The sequence below is a fragment of the Condylostylus longicornis genome, unplaced genomic scaffold (genome assembly GCF_029603195.1).
Source record: "Condylostylus longicornis isolate FDR11 unplaced genomic scaffold, ASM2960319v2 ptg000004l, whole genome shotgun sequence".
NCBI classification, from domain to species: domain Eukaryota; kingdom Metazoa; phylum Arthropoda; class Insecta; order Diptera; family Dolichopodidae; genus Condylostylus; species Condylostylus longicornis.
The window spans coordinates 7,423,294-7,433,733 of record NW_026577973.1 but is presented as its reverse complement, the minus strand read 5'-3'; positions in this window follow the sequence as shown (position 1 = coordinate 7,433,733).

Sequence of the window (10,440 nt, the reverse complement as noted above, 5' to 3'; positions counted from 1 at the left end):
AAATACATACATACACACTTATGCACATGCATATATAATTTATATAAAAACTAGAAGTGCACAGTTAAATATTTATTTATTCGGAAAGAAGAAGACAAACAATACATAAAGAATAATAAAAAAAAAGATTCAATAGAAAAACAAAAAAAAATAAATGTAATCGAAACGTTGACTTTTTCTTTTATAAGAAAAACGGAAAAAAGAAAAATTATTTTCCTTTTTTATACCCTGCACTTCGTGAAGGGTATATTAACTTTGGTATGGAGTTTGTAACTACTTGAATGAGTCATCTGCGGTATGGACATATATATATATTCTTGCTCAGCGTAAAATTCTGCGTCGATTTAGACATGTCCGTCTGTCCGTCCGTCCGTCCGTCCGTCCGTCCGTCCGATCGCACGATAACTCAAAAACGAATAATGCAATCGACACCAAACTTTCACAAGTTTTTTCTTTTGTGCCAAGGACGAGCCCTATTGTTATTGGACTAATTCGGACAACGGGTTCGGGTAGCTGCCATACAACTCAAAGAGTTTATTTTAAATATTTCAAAAACTAATAAAGCTATAAATATAAAATTTTGTATACATGTGTCCAATTATATTCTACACATGCTCTAAAAATTATAATGGGATAGCTGCACCGGTTCGGGTGGCTGCCATACAACTCCAACAGCAAATTTTTTATATTCGGCAAAATAATAAAGTCAGATTCATGAAACTTGGCAGTCATGTGTCCAATTATAGGTCAAATATACTTCTGAAGTTTTAGAGGAATTGCTTTACAGGTTCGGGTACCTGCCATACAACTCCAGAAGCTAATTTTAAATATTTGGAAAAATAATAAAGTCAGATTCATGAAACTTGGCAATCATGTGTCCAATTATGGCTCAAATATATTTCTGAAGTTTTGGTGGAATTGCCCGACAGGTTCGAGTAGCTCCCATACAAGTCTAAAAGCTTATTTTAAATATTTGGAAAAATAATAAAGTCAAAGTCATGAGACTTGGCAGTCGTGTGTCCAATTATAGGTCAGACATATTTCTAAAGTTTTGGTGCGATTGCTTGACAGGTTCGAGTAGCTCCCATGCAAGTCTAAAAGCTTATTCTTAATATTTGGAAAAATAATAAAGTCAGATTCATGAAACTTGGCAGTTGTGTGTCCGATTATAGATCAAATATATTTGTGAAGTTTTGATGGAATTGCTTGACAGGTTCGGGTACTTGCCATGCAACTCCAAAAGCTTATTTTACATATTTGGAAAAATAATAAAGTCAGATTCATGAAACTTGGCAGTTGTATGTCGAGATATAGGTCACATATATTTCTGAAGTTTTGGTGGAATTGCTTAACAGGTTCGAGTAGATCCCATACAAGTTTAAAAGCTTATTCTTAATATTTAAAAAAATAATAAAGTCAGGTTCACGAAACTTGGCAGTTGTGAGTCCGATTATAGATCTGATATATTTGTGAAGTTTTGGTGGAATTGCTTGGCAGGTTCAGGTACTTACCATACAACTCCAAAAGCTAATTTTAAATATTTGGAAAAATTATAAGGTCAGATTCATGAAACTTGGCAGTCGGATGTCCAATTATAGGTCAGACATGTCCGTGAAGTTTCTATAGAATGATTTTAGAGGTTCAAGTAATTGCTACACAATAACGAAAGGTGCAGGGTATAATTCAATCGGTTTATACCGACTGAAACGTTTTTACTTGTTTTATATTTTTTAAATTTATCTATTTAGACTTCTGAAAATCTATCGGAAACATTTAAAACAAAGTATTTCATTGTAATATTGTCTCCATTATTTTCTAAAATTTTTTGATTTTATCCCAATAACTTGAACAAAAGATCATTTTATATTAAATACATACATAGGTACATTTAACATAACATAAGCGTAACATGTATCCATATATGAAGAATACAAACACACACATACAATTTTTCGATGCCCTAAAAATTAATACATTTTGGGACCCAAAGAAATGCCTTTTCAATAAATCTTTATAGCAATTAATTTAACAATTTCAAAGCTATTTTAAAGGTATTAGCCTTAGTTTCACATAAAGTATTAGAAATGGGAAACCATACCAAACCGGTTTGTCGTTGACAACTGAAGAGGTAAGTGGACAAAGGGGTTAACTTACATTTGCATTGTAACACATTTTTTCATTAATTGTAAAACTATTAAATTTTTTGTTACTTATCTCCTATGTGCACTGTCAATCTCGTCTTCTATTAAGTTTCTAGCTATAAGAGTAATTATGAAAATAATTACTAGCTATAAGTTGAAAATATATGAAATTTAATGATGTTATATCCGAAAAGCTCGATTTTAGTCAAAATGTCAGTTAGCCCCTTTGTCCTCTTACCTCTTCAACTGTTACGAATTACAGCTTCAGGTGCTTAAAATAAAATCACCCTTTACTACTCATAGTAAATTTGTATGCCCACTATTATTTATATACCAATACAGTATTTCTTTATAATAAATAAATATTAATGTTATCAGATTACTCTTCGACAAAAACATAACAAAAATTTATGAATATCTGGGTCTTCTCAATGAATTTTATGAGTTCAGGAAACTTTACAATAATTTTTATATAAAATTTATATTTATTTATGTTAAATTTGGTTTATTAATGTGTTGGTAATGGGTAACCAAAGTATTTCATACTATTGAGTCGTTTTATACGCAATTTTATGCATTTTATTTTATATAGTAAACCTATTAAACCACATCCAGACAAATAACAAAATTACATAAAAAATGTTTAAATAAAATAAAGCAAGGATGCAATTACTCGAAGTTAAAGAATTGATAAAAGAGACAATTGGCATACTAAAACAAGAATATTTTGGAATCACGAAAAAGAAATTTTGCTAATCAATTAAATTTTGAATATTTTTCAAATTTTTAAAACTATTTTGAAACGTATTTAACGTTTACATTTGAAATCTAACTAAGAATCAAAGTCACCAAGAAGTTATAAAATTAGAAACTTATTGCAATTTTTGTTGGACATAGTCGTTAAAATCAATCTGCCAATATTTGATTTATTTTGGAATAGTTTTGCATTTTAAACATAAAATATTTGATTCAATTTTTTTTCACATAAATTGAAATATGTACGTAATATTTTCATTTTAACTTGATTTTCCTACATTTCACATTTATTTACATTATTCTAAAATACTCTTACATTGTAAAAAAATACAATCATTCTAAATCAATTTCATAGAAATGATTAACTAAGTAAAATTAAAATTAAGAACAAATTTTCCAAATAATTAAGCAAATAAATATTTTCCAAAAATATATATATTATTATATTATTCTATCCATTTTAAAATTTTGATCTTTCAGCAAAATTTTTTCAATTCAAATTCAATAAATAAGTTCAATTTCAATCATGGTACTATTTACTGTATAAGCATTTATTCAGAGTATATAAATCCATATAGTGTATGAGTAGATGCATCTATGTATATACCTATGCGTGTTAACTGTATTCACTCATGTTTAATTTTTTTATTCAAGTAAATATTAATTATCTCTTACATTAAGTGCAAATATTAAAAACCTTTTTTATTAATAAGCAAATTTTTTGAAGAATTCCCAAAAATATTTTAGTTTTATTGAAATAGAATATTTTTTAAGTGCATACCTATCTGATATTTAAATTAAATTCATGTACATGCATATATTGAAAAGGTATGTATGTACATATTTATAAGTTCATGAAAACTATTAAATATTGAGCAAAATATGAATAATTTTAACACATTTTTTAATTGATATATTTGAATTTAGAACTATTAAATATTTAACTTGCAATATAAAATTCATAACATAATTATTACATCTTAAAATGTTGTTTAATAAAATTGTAATAAATTTCTATATTGCACCTATACTAATTAGTTTTTATATTGGATATTTCAAATATTTAACTAATAATACTAGATGGCCGTGAATATCATTTAAAAAGCTATTACATAAAAAAAAAATGATTTTTTTTAACAAAATTTTAATATTTAATTGTGATTCGTTTGCTACACGTAGGTATGTATGTATGTAGGTTCATATAAATTTTTACGCAACAATTCTTCACGCTATCTTTATAATTATAATAATTATATTGTATTTATTCAAATACATACGTATGATTATAGTTATATCTGCTACTATATTATTCGAAATATTTTAATTATAAGTATTATTTATTTTTTAATTTTATTTATACTAAATTTATTCACGTATCTATAATAATTATGTACTTATGTAATAAAATCGTAAAATTTTTACATTAATAAATTTTTATTTTAATTGTAAATACAAGACAAATTATTATATTTGTAACTACATATCCACATTTATACACATAAATATACTTTTATATATCAGATAAAATTTAGCAATAAACATTAAATCAGCACCAGCAACAATTTTATTAAAAAGACGGCATATATGTACTTACACAGATATATACAAAAATATACATACTATATAATATGTATATGCATATTAAATTTACAAAAATATAATCAAATGATTAGTAACAAAATGAATATATCTGCCATGTTGCACATACTTATACGTACTCATATGTGGGCTTGTTTATTATACAAAAAATTTAAAAAAGAAAATAATTTTTTTTTAATATATTTTGTAAAAATTTACAAAAATGATAACGACAAAATAATATATATATATATATATATATATATATATGTATATAAGAAATGCAAAAAATAGCTTACAATAGTTTGAATCTGAACATAAAATTTTTACTCGCTTTTTAATTAGTTTCTACGGCAAAACTTTTAATATTTTCAACCACACAATTTGTTATATCAACCTTTATACACATGTATACAAGCAGATACTATACTGACTGCCGTATGAATTGAAATTTTTGTATGAAAGCTTTAAGAGTTTTATTCAAATAGCTTAAGATTTTTATTTCAAATTTTTATTTTTATTTTTGATATTTTTGTTTTTATTTTTCATATCTCCTAATTCATTCTCTCTTAAATATAATTTATAGTATATGAATTACTCTTTTAAAGTTTTTTAAACTAGCATTTCATAATTCATATTGAAATTTTTCTCTTCTCAAAATTATTTAAATTTCTCTTATATTTTTGATTTTGTTGTATAGAATTGTGTGAGAGAAAACTTTTTTGTTTCCCATATTGATCTACCTATAATTGAAACATGCGCTTTTAATGATAAAAATATTTATATTAATTCAGACAATAAATTATGCTCTAATTTGTCTTTTTTATTACACTATACCATGTTCTCTATAAATGTTTTCAACCTTATATACTCATGTATACATATGAATTATGAGTATGCTTGTTGGTGTATATTTATATATGTAGCTTCTTAAAAATGTATTGTAGAATCAAGATTGATATCTATCTCCGAAATAAATTGAATTGAAGTTACAGAACACTAAATTGAAGTTACAGAAAAAAATGTAATTGATGAGTAAAATGTACTGATGAGTAACTTTTACATAATAATTTTAAAAAGTAAAAGATTTGGTTTAGTAAAATTTAATAAGCCTAGTAATTACATAATTAGTATTTATCTACTCATTTATCTCTCTTAATAGTTAATTGTAACTTAAATTGTAACTTTTGATACAAGAAGAGTTAAGGTAATGTAATGAATATAATAAATTAATTTATAATATATACGCGAATATGTTTTATTTAAAAATATTACACACATTCATAACTACGTATGTATGTATATTATTAATATTATGTACATACATATATATTTTTATTACAAATAAAAATAGTGTATTGTAAATATTCCTTGGTATATTCTTTTTATAAAAATTTGCCAATTTAGTATTTCTAACCAAAAATATTAAGATGAGATTTTAATTTTTTTAGAAATCAGTATTTTTTTAGAAATCTAGAATGTTACACATGTGAATTGAAACCAAGGAATAAATCAATGGCGAAAAAAGTGAATTTTTTATTAAATTTTAACTTAAAATAATTATTATATGTTAGAAAAACACCAATGTAATAAAATCTTCATTTTATCTCACATTTATTTCAAATTTAAAAATATTCATTGTATTTTACCGTCGACGGACTAACAGGGGCAAAAAGTTCAATGAGCCAAGTGTGGCCTTTTCTTACAAGCTTTATATTGCAGGCTTGAAAGAAGTTTCACTTGTAGATTTATACTACGCACCTCAAAATCTAAAGATATAAACGAATTTTTGGCACCTTATGTCAATGAGATGAAAAGAATTTTAAATGAAGGTATTTCATACAAAAATTTAAATTTTTATGTCAAAATAAAAGCATTTATCATGACGATCTAGTTAAATTTTATATATTGAATTTAACACTCTATTAATAGCCTACAAGTAATTTGTAAACATGAGTAAAGAACAAGTATATAAGCGTTGTATATATTTATATACTTGCTTTTTCTGGAAAAATAGCAAATTATAAATGTAAGTATGACAAATATATTAATATCGAATTGTTTATTGTCTAAGTTAATATGAAGTTATATTTGCGAAGGAAAAGTTGGGTTGTTACTATACAAATTATGCTATTATTAGATACACATATAGCATTTTTATTACGCGTACATACTTAAATTACTACATATGTATATATGTGACATATGCAATTAGTTTTAAATGATTCATTTATTATTTACTTACCTACTTATTACTATTTACACATAATTATTATGAATTAATTAAACGCTAAAAAATTATATATACTATACTTACCTACTTGCAAAACAAATTTCATGATAACAATAGTATACACATAAGTACTTATTTACAGATTAGAAAATTTTTTATATTATTTTATGTCTCCATATGTTTTTTAAATAATATACATATGTATGTAGATAAACGTATAAAATCTAAAAATTATTTAAAACAAAATTTATCTTAATTATTTTTATTTGTTATTTTTTTGTTTTTACAATTTATGAGTGAATGAACCTAATTGAGCTTTTTATACTCCCAAAATATTATACGGAGTAATAAACATTTTGCAGTAACATGAAAACGATGTGCATTCAATTGTTGTTTTGATCATAAACAATGCTTAATTTTGTTGGCGATCAAAGCGAGTGAAAAATTCAAATTAAAAATAAAAAAAATAATTATTAATATTTTTATAGTTTTTATATAATATACAGATATTTATAAGTAAATAAATAATTTTTTAAAAAATATTTAAATTTTAAATGTAGTGTTTACAGTTTCTTAGTTAAATGTGCTTATTCCATTCATTTTGTAGAAATCAAAAAAGAAAGTATTTTAAAAACAAAAAAAAAAAAATACGCGGTAAATTAATTTTAAGTTTTTTTTTATTAATAAAAAATAGCTATTTTCAACATATTTTGGGGAAATGTGATGAAAATATGGTGAATAAAAGAATCTTGAATTTGATCAGATTTTTTTTTATATGGGAATGAGCGATTATGCAACTTTACATATTCGAGTTTAATTATGCATAATTTTGCATAATTCTGGAGGAAATTTATATTTCCTCCAGAATATTTCTGAATTGAAAAATCAGAAATTTTCTGAATTGAATATTCTGCTTTTTCATCTCACTTTTTATTCACTATCAAATGAGAATTTTCCTTTTTTCTAATGGATTTTTTCTCAAAATATTGACTGAACCTATCATCTTCAAAAACAAAGTGAATGTATACATTTTACAAAAAAAAATACACAATACGAAATAATTTTTCTTACTCGAAAATTACGTTATACAAATAAATGATCATTTTTTTCTCAATTGGCGAGTAAAAAGCGAGATAGACAATCAGGCTCAGAACGGAAAAATATTTTTCACTCGAAAATATCATTTCATAATTATTAATTGTGGGGATATTTTAAAAAGACTTCGTAAAAGGAAAGTAAAAATACAGTGGTGTTCCAATATAACGAATGATATAATGTCGTGACGTTCGTTATAATGGGTTCGTTCGTTATATCCAATAAATTTAAATTAATATAAGAATAATAAAATTAAATAACGGATGATTTAACGCACTTTGCTAGATAATCGTAACAATAGAACAACAAAAGTTTGCTTTTTCGTTAAATTAAAGCAAAATTTTTTGATATTCGTTATATTCTGATTTCCAAAAAAAAAAGTATCTGTTCTTTATATTGGAACGTTAACTCATAAAACATAAAATATAAAATACAAATATTTTAATGTGGAATGAAAATAATAAAACTTTGAAGTTTGCGTATGCAATTATTTTGAAATCGACAGCTTGGGAGTTAGGCCATTTTATTTGTGAATACCCAATGAATTGAATGAAAAGTTAAAAATGAAAATTTTACTCAAATAAAATAATTTAATATTGTTTCTCTCAAAAAGAAAATTAATACATCCTATACTGTTACACTTTCTTCTTAATTAAAAACTTAGATCTACTTAGAAATTTGATATTACAAGTTAATTATCCTGAATAACTTCTTATTTTAGTTGTCAACTTAAATTTTGCAAAACATTAAAAACTACATTATTTTAGAATGAAATATTTTCCGTGTCTTCTATATTATTTTTGCTCAAATTCTAAAGAAAACAAAATATATATACATATACATTTATATAATTTTAATTTTGAATAAAAGCAAAGATAAAACATTTTTGTAATTCATATTTAGTATTAAAACAAAAGATTTTCTGATTTCTGAAATTAGAAAGCGAAAATTATTTTCTAAAATATAAACGCGCATACAAACATACTTTTATACATAATGTACCATTATAGTATTCTCATTTTCAGGACCATTATTTATTTATTTAAAAATTATGTTTTTATGAGATTTCATTTTACAGTCATGTAAATGCCTAAACTATAGGTATAGGAATTTGTTAAGTTAATTCTTAAAAAATATTTGTATAAATATCATGAATTTTTTTGTTTCTAATACGTACATACATACTTATATATGTAATGTTCGTTATAAATATTTACAATTTTTTAGAAAAAAAAGTCGAGAGTCCTTATACAATCCATTATTATTTTGAAATATAAAAATAATAGCAGAGCCCTACCATAAAAATTTAGCATTTTGTAAATTGTGTTTAATTTTTTTCAAACAAGAAAATTAGCTGGCATAAATTTTTTTACAGAAAAATTTCATAAGTTTAATTTTTTAATGGTTAAATTTCAGAAGAAGGTATTGTGCAAGAAGTGTATAGCAAGTCTGTAATAGAAGAACGTATACGTACATACATATATATATATATATATATGCTATAAACACGTTTAATTAACTTGATTTTCTAACATAATTTAATGAGTTTGTTACAACATGGATGCCACTAAAAATATGCAATACTCGTACATAAAATATTCGAGTATTAATAAAAAACAAAATCAAATGCTCTTTGTATTTCAAAATAAAGTTATAAAATTAAATTAAATAACTGACGTTTAAATTGAATTCATTCTTACTAAAACATACAGAATTCGATTTATTAGAATTCAAATTGTTAATGATATTTCTTTGTTTCCCAAAGTTTCTAACCGATTCTAGAAATTTGCATGAGTTTTGCATTCGTTTTACGCATTAAATACAATAATTTTATTACAATAAAAACTTTAATTTTTTTAAACAAAAAAAACTTTATTTTACTTCTCAGCAATACCGTATAGTGCATTACGCATACATTCATTTACAATGATTGTATATAGATACCTATTAAATAAATATAAATCCATTTGAGATATAAAAAAAAATAATTTTCAATTAAAAAGTCTTAAATTTTCCATCTATATTAAGGCATCAATAATTAATAATATAAAAGTGAAATTTTATAAAATCTAGGTCTTTCGACCGGAATAATATCCTAAAGAATTCAAATAAGTACAATAAATTAAATTGCATATTCTTACTTTGTTTTCGCATAATTCTAATTTCATATACAGAAAAATATATGTATACAGGATATTTTTTATAGATATGTATAAATTAATATGTTTATATTTATGTATACTATTTATAATAAATAAGAATTTATACTATCAAGCAGGTTGTCAATAATAAGAGAGGTATTGTTATTCTATCAAATTCTACCATGACAAGTTTTCAATACAAATAAATTTTTCTCTAAATTCATTTCCCAAATTCATACTGAACCTTTTCTAGTTCAATTGTAAAAAATAATTAACTAATAAATTTTTAGGAATATTTGAAGTCGGAAACCAAATCTTATTTAAAAGCCAATTTCAGACTTATAAGGAAATCACTGAAACTTAAGAATTTAAGAACTATTTAATATTCAAGCTCAATTTGACAAAAAAATCATTTAATAAACCTTTCAAGTAAATCGAATTCCATGAAATGAACTCCCATTAAATACAAAAATTTACGCTTTTTGTGATTGGTATG